Below are 10,389 nucleotides of genomic sequence, written 5' to 3'. Positions count from 1 at the left end.
AGCCTAATGCAGTCCAGAAGAAAACGACACAACAAAAGCACACCCGAAGGTCACCCGAAGGTGGTCCTACACTGGTGGTGGTCTGTCAGATATGCCGAGGAAATCCTCGGGGAAGCCACCAAACGCGCTAGCCAACTAGAACCTAGAGGGGCGCAAAACAAAAGCGTGAGTGGGCAAAAACAAAGCTTTTCGAAAACCATTTAATAAATAAGTTCTAACCCCTCGCTGTAAAACCTGTATACTTCCCAGAAAATAGAATATATATATATATATATATATATATATATATATATATATATGCAACTAACGATGCATAAACAACAGTAATATAATGCATGGCATATAAACGAATAAACGTTCTAAATAAATTTCTGGGAAAAGTATAAGTATATAGGTATACACGGAAAACCAAAAGCCCACTCACTGGTATGTGGAAGGGTCGTAACCCCCCTGCCTCGAGTGACCACGCTCATCCTCGGGATAAGTATCACCTATATGCGAAACAACTACAAAAACGTTAATTTTAAAGCACATAACCAACCTTATGAAATAACTTCTCATACAATGCTCAAATGGGGTGTATGAATACACTAACGTGATCTACTCAACCTCAGGAACATCCCCATATTTTTAGAAAAAATTTTCACCGCCGCACACGCCCCCACGCGCCGGCCACGCGCAAGCACGTGCCTGGCATGCTGACGGCCTCAAGAATATTTCGTTAACTTTAACGGATTCCGTCAAAGGCGTTAGGAATATTTCGTCCAAACTGACGGAATATTCCGTCGTCTTCTCCGACGAGGCTCCGGTGTCGGTGACGGCGCCGGAAAATCAGGAAATTTTCAAATCGTGATATCTTCTTCGTTTTTCAACCAAATTTCACAAATTTGGTACCAAATTAAAGCTTACAACGAGAGGAACAAAATCATACCACTTTCAAGGGCTAAAATCGACGAAATCTCACCGGGAAAATACCCCCAACTCCGGCCAACCTCGAAACTCACGATCCCGACGTCCAAAACCTTCAAACGAACCACCCTGAGCCTCCTAAGGACCTCACCAAGCTTCCTACAAGCTTGAAATTCCCAAAAACATAAGGATTTACGTGTGCATGAACAGTGCCAAAAATCGGGTATCTCGAATTCGACGTGAAAACGAAGGTATCCTTACCTGAAATGGGTATGGTTGAACTCCTACGGACCTCACGAGCATGGATATGTACTTTGTATCTTCGATCTGTGAAGATTACAAGGGTTTTGGAGTGTGTCCGTACATATGGATATGAAAATGGGAAGGGAAATGGCACGGGACAGGTGCAGGGATAGGGGAAAGGGTGAGGGAAAATATGGGAGAGTGTGTGTGTGGTCCACAATCAGCCACACCAAGCTCAAAAACAACCACGCAACGAAATTTCACACTAGGGGCAAAATCGTCTTTTCACGCGTACGTTTTAAATTTTTCGGAACGGGCTGTCACACGTTGACTAAAACTTTATTAGTTTTTAAATTTTGATCAAAGTCCCTAACATTAATGTAATAATGAATTTACATGTCAGTTACATAATTTTTTAAAATAAAAATTAATAATTGATTTAGTATTTTAATACTCACACCTTTATTAAACTCCTAACTAATTTTTAATCCAAAAAATTTCCAAAATAAATAAAAAATTAGAATAAGTTTGTACTCATTAGCTTTTTAAAAAGTGTTGTCAATTTTTTAATCTTATATGTACCCATTCATGTAATTTTTTCAAATTTTTAATCATAAAATGTACCCATTCTTAAATATACCAATTTGTTATATGTAAAATGTACCATTTTTTGCTAGCAAAAAAAACCATTTTTTTTAATATGAAATCTATTCAATTTTTTTCTAATCCATTTTCAAACTTATATGGATACATCTTTTTTTTTTTTTTTTTTTTTTTTTTTTGTTGAGAATGTATCCATGTCAAGTTTTATCAAATAAATTTACTAATGTTATTAAGCCTAATATATATATATATATATATATATTTTTTGGTGTGGTTTTGAAGAATGTACCCATATTTTGGTACAATAATTTTTTTTGTTAATTTTGATGAATGTACCCATGTTTACACACACACACACACACACACACACACACACAATAGTATAATTTATATTTTAATATTTTTAATCCCATAAATTATGGGATTTATTTAAAATCTCATTAACATAAACAACTATAAATTTCAAATTTTAATTTAAAATATATAGTAACATAAATAAAAATAAATTATTACATTAATTTCAGGGGCTTAGATAAAAAATTGAAAACCAACAAGATTTTAGTCAAAGAATATTGATAGATAGAAACTGCATCCAAAGTCTCCCCTTTATTTATATATGTTACCAACAAAACTTAACTATTAATTCACTGCTAAAAAATTGCACACTAGCCTAGATTGTGGCATTATATTGTTACTTTGGGTCTCCTTAATCATATAATTATTAATTCAAAAATAATTTTTAATATTCATTAACACTCACACAGAACAGTTGTGATTGTTCTATGAAAGGACACTAAAAGTCCACAATTAGACTTTCACATGAAAATTAGAACGAACTAAATAGTTACGAACATTTTATCATGATGAGAACACATATAAGTGAGTGAGAGAATCACAGGACTGTTGCTCTTACAATCAGTCTCGGCCACACGTTGAGGGTTTCGAGATTTGTTGATCCTTGTAGTTTGTGTTACGGGCATGCCAACTAGCAACCTGGGGCCAAGCGAGTATAATGTGATTTGCACTTCGTTAGGTTCTTTCAAAACGATTGTGACCAAATCAGGGTTCTAGACTCTCCGTGCCTTATGTGCAAGGGCGTTGAAGGGCGTAATTAATCTTGAACTATGGGTCTTGTTACGTGATGGGTGAATTCGAATGTTCTTGTGATGGGTGAGAAATCTCTTGGATCAAGATACTCGCACGTGATGGATGTGTAATGAATTTAGTTATCGGTGATGTGGTAGGTGATGTGAGAGTGTACGATGAATCGCACTAATCTGAACGCAACGGTCATGGTGATTGATTTGATAAGGAACACAACTATAAACTAAAAAATTCAAGATTAAAGTGCGAAGCGGAAAATAAATCAACATTACAAAATTAAAATACTGAAATAAACTTTAAATTATTGAATTGAAGTGCTAGGTAAGCATGAAATTTAAGCGAAGAATTAAAAACAATTAGAAAGATAAATTCTACGTAGTGTACAATAGAAGATTAGAACGACAGAGTGCAAAAGTGTGGTTGATGGAGGACCCCTAACAAATGGCCTAAAGGGGTTCTATTTATACTATTGAAATTTCAATCAACGCCAGCACAATCATCTGATTCTTTATTGCCTTCATGAACCTTAATATTGGTCTGGCTTTTGATACGTTTCTCCGCAATTCACGTTGAAAATTTGAAGTTTTATTCCCTCTTGACAACTTCATCACGAGCATTGATCTTGCTACAGTTATTTGAACTCCCTTTGAATCGCAAATTCGTTAAGAAGGTGAATTGGGCTCACTTGGATTAAGACATGATCAACCTCAAGTGAGCCGACTTGGAAACAAACTACGTGGGCTTGCATATGTAGCTCATCAATTGGAAGTAAGTCGCTCAACTAAAAGGCGCTCATTCCACTTAACTTGAATGCGCCGTCATCCCACTTGACTCGAATGCGCGCTCCTTGACTCGAATGAGGGATGATAAATCTAGGTCCAAATCACGAGGGGAAGTTTGTGGCTGCTAAACGGGGCCGGATTGGGGCGCCTAGTGTGGCTGCTGCCGAGGCAGCGGCGATCTTGTTGGGGTGCGAATTGGCTTTTGAGCTGGAGCTGGACTGCATTATTGTGGAGTCCGATTCAAGGGAGAATATCCACTGCTTGACTCAGGATATTTCACGGGGCAGCTGGGAGGCTTTCCCCGATATTTCAAAGGCCTTGCGTATTAGGGGAAACTTTCAGGACTGTCGCTGGTCTTGGACTCCGAGATCGGCCAATTTGGCGGCGCACGCGTTGGCGTCGAGACGTAATCCGGAGATGTGCGATGTAGTTTGGGTAAATATCCCTCCATCTTCGTTGGTTCATGTTCTGAATAAGGATGGGTTACCTTGTCCCCATTAATCTTTGTTTGGCTTGGGAGGGGGTGGCCATGCCTCTGGGCTGGGTCAGATTTGTGTTTCCTCCTCCCTTGCTCGGGGCTGTGGAGGCCTCTTTGGCTTGCTCTTGTTGAGCTTTTGTTGTTCTGTGGCTTCGGCCTTAGTGCTGTTGGGTGCTGTTCAATATATCGTTTCCTTCCAAAAAAAAACATTACTCCCTATTCTCTTGAACCTCGGCCTAAAAGCCAAGTGGTTATGGGACTGAAAATACTTATTTGGATGTTGGATGAACACCACCCCACCAAAGAAAGAGTTCATCCAGGCGGATGGATCTAGGTCCGAACAAGGACTTTAAATAAGATTATTGTGTAAATGAGATTATTGTATCTTAGTGAACATATGCCTGCATAACTACTAGCGCGAGTGCATTACAAATTTTTGCAAGGACATTTCAATTTTCATGTTTCGATTTTCATACAAATCAATTGTTTATTCACTTTCGTTTGTATTGATTTGTTGCAATTTGCTGAATTTAGTTTAATACAATAAATTGTATATTGTTCAATTTTTTAAATAAATGATGTTCTACACTAAATTTGTCCACACTAAAGAGAGGAGAGCATTACTTTATTCAATTTTCATTTGTACTGATTTGTTGCAATTTGTTCAATTTAGTTTAAACAATAATGTTCTATTTGACTGTATTGTTTAACCTTTTAAATATTAATGATATTCTACACTAAATTAATCCACATTATGGAGAGGTTAGCATTCGAACTTGAATGTAGAGGACGGAGCCTACTGCTCTAACCAACTTGACTAAACAATTTATCTATTTTATATTTTATTTACAAACAATAGCATTAGTGGATAAAGATGTTAATGGGGGAGGAGGATCGGTGAGAATCTTATGTGCACCAAGGTGCATATACATGATTGTTTTCCGCCACTGCGATAGTGTCATGTGCGACTAAATAATGTATTTTGTTATTTATGTTTAAGTTTAGTTATCATTATTAAAAAAAAAAAAATTTATGAAAATAAAATATTCATTTTTTTTTTTAAGAAACAGTAGTATATTTTCATAGAAGCAAGTCAATACATACATATTAGGAGAACTATCATTCAAAGCATTCACGATATGGAGAGAATCACGCTCAATAATCAAATTATGAAGACTCATATCCATCGCCAAACCCACACCCTCTCGAGCGGCCAACGCCTCCGCTTGCAAGGGAAAGAAAATGAAATCAAAACGTTTTGCCAAGGCAGCCACAAAGAGACCCTTGTCATCTCGGATAATAATGCCTACCCCACTGACCTTTAAGTCTTCTATCCGGGCCCCATCAACATTGACCTTAAAACATCCGGCTTAAGGCTTAACCTAGGAGGTTGTGGAAGCTTCAACAGACGAGGAAGGAGGCAGGGAAGAGGCAGAGATGAACTCCTGCTAGAGACACAAGGCTTGAGCCGCCACACCACTAGGGCAAGCAGTCATACCTAGGGGTGGGCAAACGGGCCTTGTACCCACGAGTCAGGGTAGGTCTATGCAGTTCGGGGCATGTCCAAATATTGTAAATTCAAAACGGGACGGGGCTCTATAATAAGCAGAGCGAGGCGGATCCCAATATATAAGAAAATGGACCCTCGGCCCGAATCGATTCAATTGTACATTATATGAGATTAAATCTCCACTGTGTATTTCCGTCATTGCATAAGCCCTTTTTTTTTTTGGAAAAATATTTTAATTAAATTATAAATAATAATTAATAAACCAAGAAAAAGTATTTAATTATAAAACATATGAAAATGTACATACAAGATGTTCGAACATAAAAGAAAAAACTACAAGTAGTCGTTTGGGTTTGATGCATCAGGCTACTAGGTATCGGCTGGGAGAAGTGGCTGGGAGGTCGAAGGTGGAGCAAGATTAGGTGCTGGCATTAGGATTTGGAGGCCGGGCATTTGTAAGGCATGTAAGGTCATGCTCATTTTCTCATCCTGGGCCGAAAACTAGGCTGCAATCTGGGCTTCCCGAGCATCCCGGGCTGCTACCTGGGATTAGAAACTAATCCTTTCTTGCATTTGAAACTCACCAATTAGCAGCCAAAGTAATATCATATTTGATTTATATTTGATGTACTCGTTGTTCAAAATATACGGAGCAGATGGCTCAAAGCACACACGCAGTAGCATTCACATGTGTTTCAATAATGAGCAAGGACCAATAATCGAGCCAATTAATTAAGTGCCTTGCTCATACATATCAACAAAGCTATCAACTTCTATAGTCAATAGTTGGTGTTTGGATAGAACTTTTGGGTGTCTGTAGAATTACCAATATTAGAATTGTGAAGTGAATCTGTGATTCGACCCAATGTAATCTAATCCCAAAGCAACAAAAGGCAACTACAAAAGTCTCCCCGAGGCTTAAACAAAGAAACGCTAACACAAAATAAACGAAAAATTAAGAGCAATTTGGGCAAATGCATATCAAATAAAAAATCAAAGAAATATTCTTAGCGCTAGTCATGACTCATGAGTCATTCTTTTTGTAGATAAATTACAATTTAACATGTGCATAACAGTTTTTATTTTTATATCATTAATGAGAATTTGCAAGCTAAGTAAATAGAAAATGCCACCTTACATGTAGAAATTAAGTAAATTAATTCAGTAATTCTATGTTAAAAAAAAAAAAAAAAAAAAAAAGTAATGCTCATCAATTAAGGGTGTATCTTTGGTACGGTCAGTAAGACCACAAACATGTTTCCTCCCACACTCTATAAGGGTGCTGATCACCATTTCATCCAAACAGCTCATGTCATGTTTGTAGTTAATTCAATTGCCTAGTTAAACTTTTCTCTTTCTTTTTGTACGTTCTGCAACATAAAAAATTACCAAAAACATTATTCATCAGAGATCATGTAAATAAATGCTAGCACACTTTTTTTTTTTTTTGCACATACTTGTTATTTTTTATCTTCTGATTCTCTTATAATTATCAAAAGATGGACAAATAAACAAAGTACATATATAGAAAGTAGGGATGGTCAATGGGTGCCCATGGATACTCCATATCCTATCATCATCGTCACAAGCACAAACGCCACCACTCACTGCCACAGATAATACATATCTATACTTAAATGGTCCTTTATTTAACTAAATGAGTACCCATTAACCATCCTAATAGAAAGTACGAAGTATGCTGAAATCACTTTCCACCGTTCAAAAGGAAAGGACCAATTACAATACTAGTTTTAGCTAGGACCATATCGTTTACTAGGACCAAAAGAGGAGGACCATATTTCATCTTTTGCGTGCTCAAATCATAGAGGGTGAAACTGAAAAGAATTGGGGTTTAACTCCATGACCATGTCCATTTTCGCTTTTGGGAAACGACCCATTAACTGAGCAATCTAATTGAAATTTGAATTCTGATTTTGATGTACCAAGTGTTTTTCTAATTGAAATCTAATTACACAAACTAAAATTGAAATCTGGACCATCCTAGAAACCCCCCCAAAACCACCCCAACTCACTCATCCCAGAAGCCCCCCAAAACCACCCCAACTCACTCATCCCAGAAGCCCCCCAAAATCACCCCAACTCACTCAGATTACCAAATCCCAGCATACAAGTACAAAGAATCGAATGATTTTAGCTTACCGATTATATTTCGATCTAATATTTGCACATAAACTTAAGGGCCTATTTGGTATCCTATTTGAAATTTTTTATCATTTCTCAAAACATTTCTTAAGAACATTTCTTGAAAATAATTTTCTTTAAGACTCAAAAACTTAATTGGTTTGCGATTTAAATTTTTTAAATCTTATGACTTAAACTAGACAAAGAGATCTAAAAAGAGGGGGTCGCAGGAGAGGAGGAAAAAAAGTAAGAGATGATTGAAGGAAAGAGAAAGAAGAGAGAGGATCGGACGAGATAGAGAGGAATAGATATGGGATCACATTGACCATAAATTATTACATGCAACTTAAAAAAAAAAAAAGAAAAGGAAAATGAGAGTAGAGTCATCGGAAAAATCGAAAACCCTTGCCGGAAAAAGTAATTGTTGCGCAATTAGATCTCTTTTAATAATTGCACATTTAAATCTTTTTCTTGATCAGTAAGATGTCATAAATACAATGTTCCACAGTTCATTACATTTTCATTTCTAGCCATCAGAACTTGAAACACATAACTAATGAGTGTTATAAAAACTTACCACAACATTGTCAAAATAGAATATAAGACCATAAGTGTCACATCCCAACTCCCAGCCTCCAAGGATATTGTCCGCTCTTGCATTCCCTGCCCGAAGACAGGGCTACCTCGCGGTTTTGTTTCTGTGGACCGGTACTCGCCCGTAGGCAGCGCCTGCCAACCCCGAAGGGCCTGCCCACAAAAGGCCTCCTTGGAACTTAAGAGTTGCGAATGGATATATAAGGCCAGGACTCGACCCTCGTGTGGCCGATGTGGGATAGGTTTACCAAGCCTATCCACCCCCCTTAGGGAGCCCGACGTCCCCGTCGGCACACCACCAGCACGAGTCCGGCTCTGATACCAAATTGTCACATCCCAACTCCCAGCCTCCAAGGATATTGTCCGCTCTTGCATTCCCTGCCCGAAGACAGGGCTACCTCGCGGTTTTGTTTCTGTGGACCGGTACTCGCCCGTAGGCAGCGCCTGCCAACCCCGAAGGGCCTGCCCACAAAAGGCCTCCTTGGAACTTAAGAGTTGCGAATGGATATATAAGGCCAGGACTCGACCCTCGTGTGGCCGATGTGGGATAGGTTTACCAAGCCTATATTTGGTATCAGAGCCGGACTCGTGCTGGTGGTGTGTCGACGGGGACGTCGGGCTCCCTAAGGGGGGTGGATAGGCTTGGTAAACCTATCCCACATCGGCCACACGAGGGTCGAGTCCTGGCCTTATATATCTATTCGCAACTCTTAAGTTCCAAGGAGGCCTTTTGTGGGCAGGCCCTTCGGGGTTGGCAGGCGCTGCCTACGGGCGAGTACCGGTCCACAGAAACAAAACCGCGAGGTAGCCCTGTCTTCGGGCAGGGAATGCAAGAGCGGACAATATCCTTGGAGGCTAGGAGTTGGGATGTGACAATTTGGTATCAGAGCCGGACTCGTGCTGGTGGTGTGTCGACGGGGACGTCGGGCTCCCTAAGGGGGGTGGATAGGCTTGGTAAACCTATCCCACATCGGCCACACGAGGGTCGAGTCCTGGCCTTATATATCCATTCGCAACTCTTAAGTTCCAAGGAGGCCTTTTGTGGGCAGGCCCTTCGGGGTTGGCAGGCGCTGCCTACGGGCGAGTACCGGTCCACAGAAACAAAACCGCGAGGTAGCCCTGTCTTCGGGCAGGGAATGCAAGAGCGGACAATATCCTTGGAGGCTGGGAGTTGGGATGTGACAATAAGCTTCATCCAGTTTGAGACATATCGTATTCGTTTAAGAAAATCTTACTACAGTTTGTCTTCCAAAAAATCCTACTCAAAGTAAAAATTAACAGGAGTAAATCATAGCATAACCAGTAAATTAATTTCGATAGGGCATAAAAAACAATGACTATTATACATAAATTCATCAAAATTTGCTACCCAAGGATAAGTTAAAAATGGAAAGTAATTTCACTGGCAAATATATGCATGAGTATTAGTTACTATGTTGAACTGTTGGTAACATGGAAAATACTCTTCCATTCTCTTACCTACCAAAAAAAGAAAGCACTATAAAAATCTCAGAGAAATTCTTTGCAAGATTATCGAAATTACAAAAGTGGTAAACCAGCAAGTCATGTTTTGGATCAATGTTGGACCACATTTGTTTCACTTAACTGTCATAATTACAACCTCAAGATTAGATTCTAACTTCCACAATTAGATGAGCAATGCTTCTTGATTCCGCATGATTATTTACATTTGCAATTCACACAACCTTAAATTTTAAAAGAACACACAAAAGAGAAGATACAGTATCCCTCTCTTTTTACCTTCTAAAAAACGTGTCTCAGGGAAGCTGTTGTCAGAGGCTTAGCTTTCTAACGTTTACAATCCACGAAATAAAAAATAAATAGAAAAGAGCATCTATAACCAAAATATGCATGATGGTATTTTTCATTAGACAAATTAGTTATTGATTAAAAATTGGGTAGTTTAATCCTAATTACCTCTTAAGTCCTAGTTTTAGCTTTCCTTATTTAATGGCTTTTAGAGTTGAAGGTTTGAGGGCAACTGCAAATAAAAGATCAAAAGA

The sequence above is a fragment of the Pyrus communis genome, chromosome 4 (assembly GCF_041283825.1).
Source record: "Pyrus communis isolate YQ-2024b chromosome 4, ASM4128382v1, whole genome shotgun sequence".
NCBI lineage: Eukaryota > Viridiplantae > Streptophyta > Magnoliopsida > Rosales > Rosaceae > Pyrus > Pyrus communis.
Note: the sequence above shows the minus strand (reverse complement) of the source record.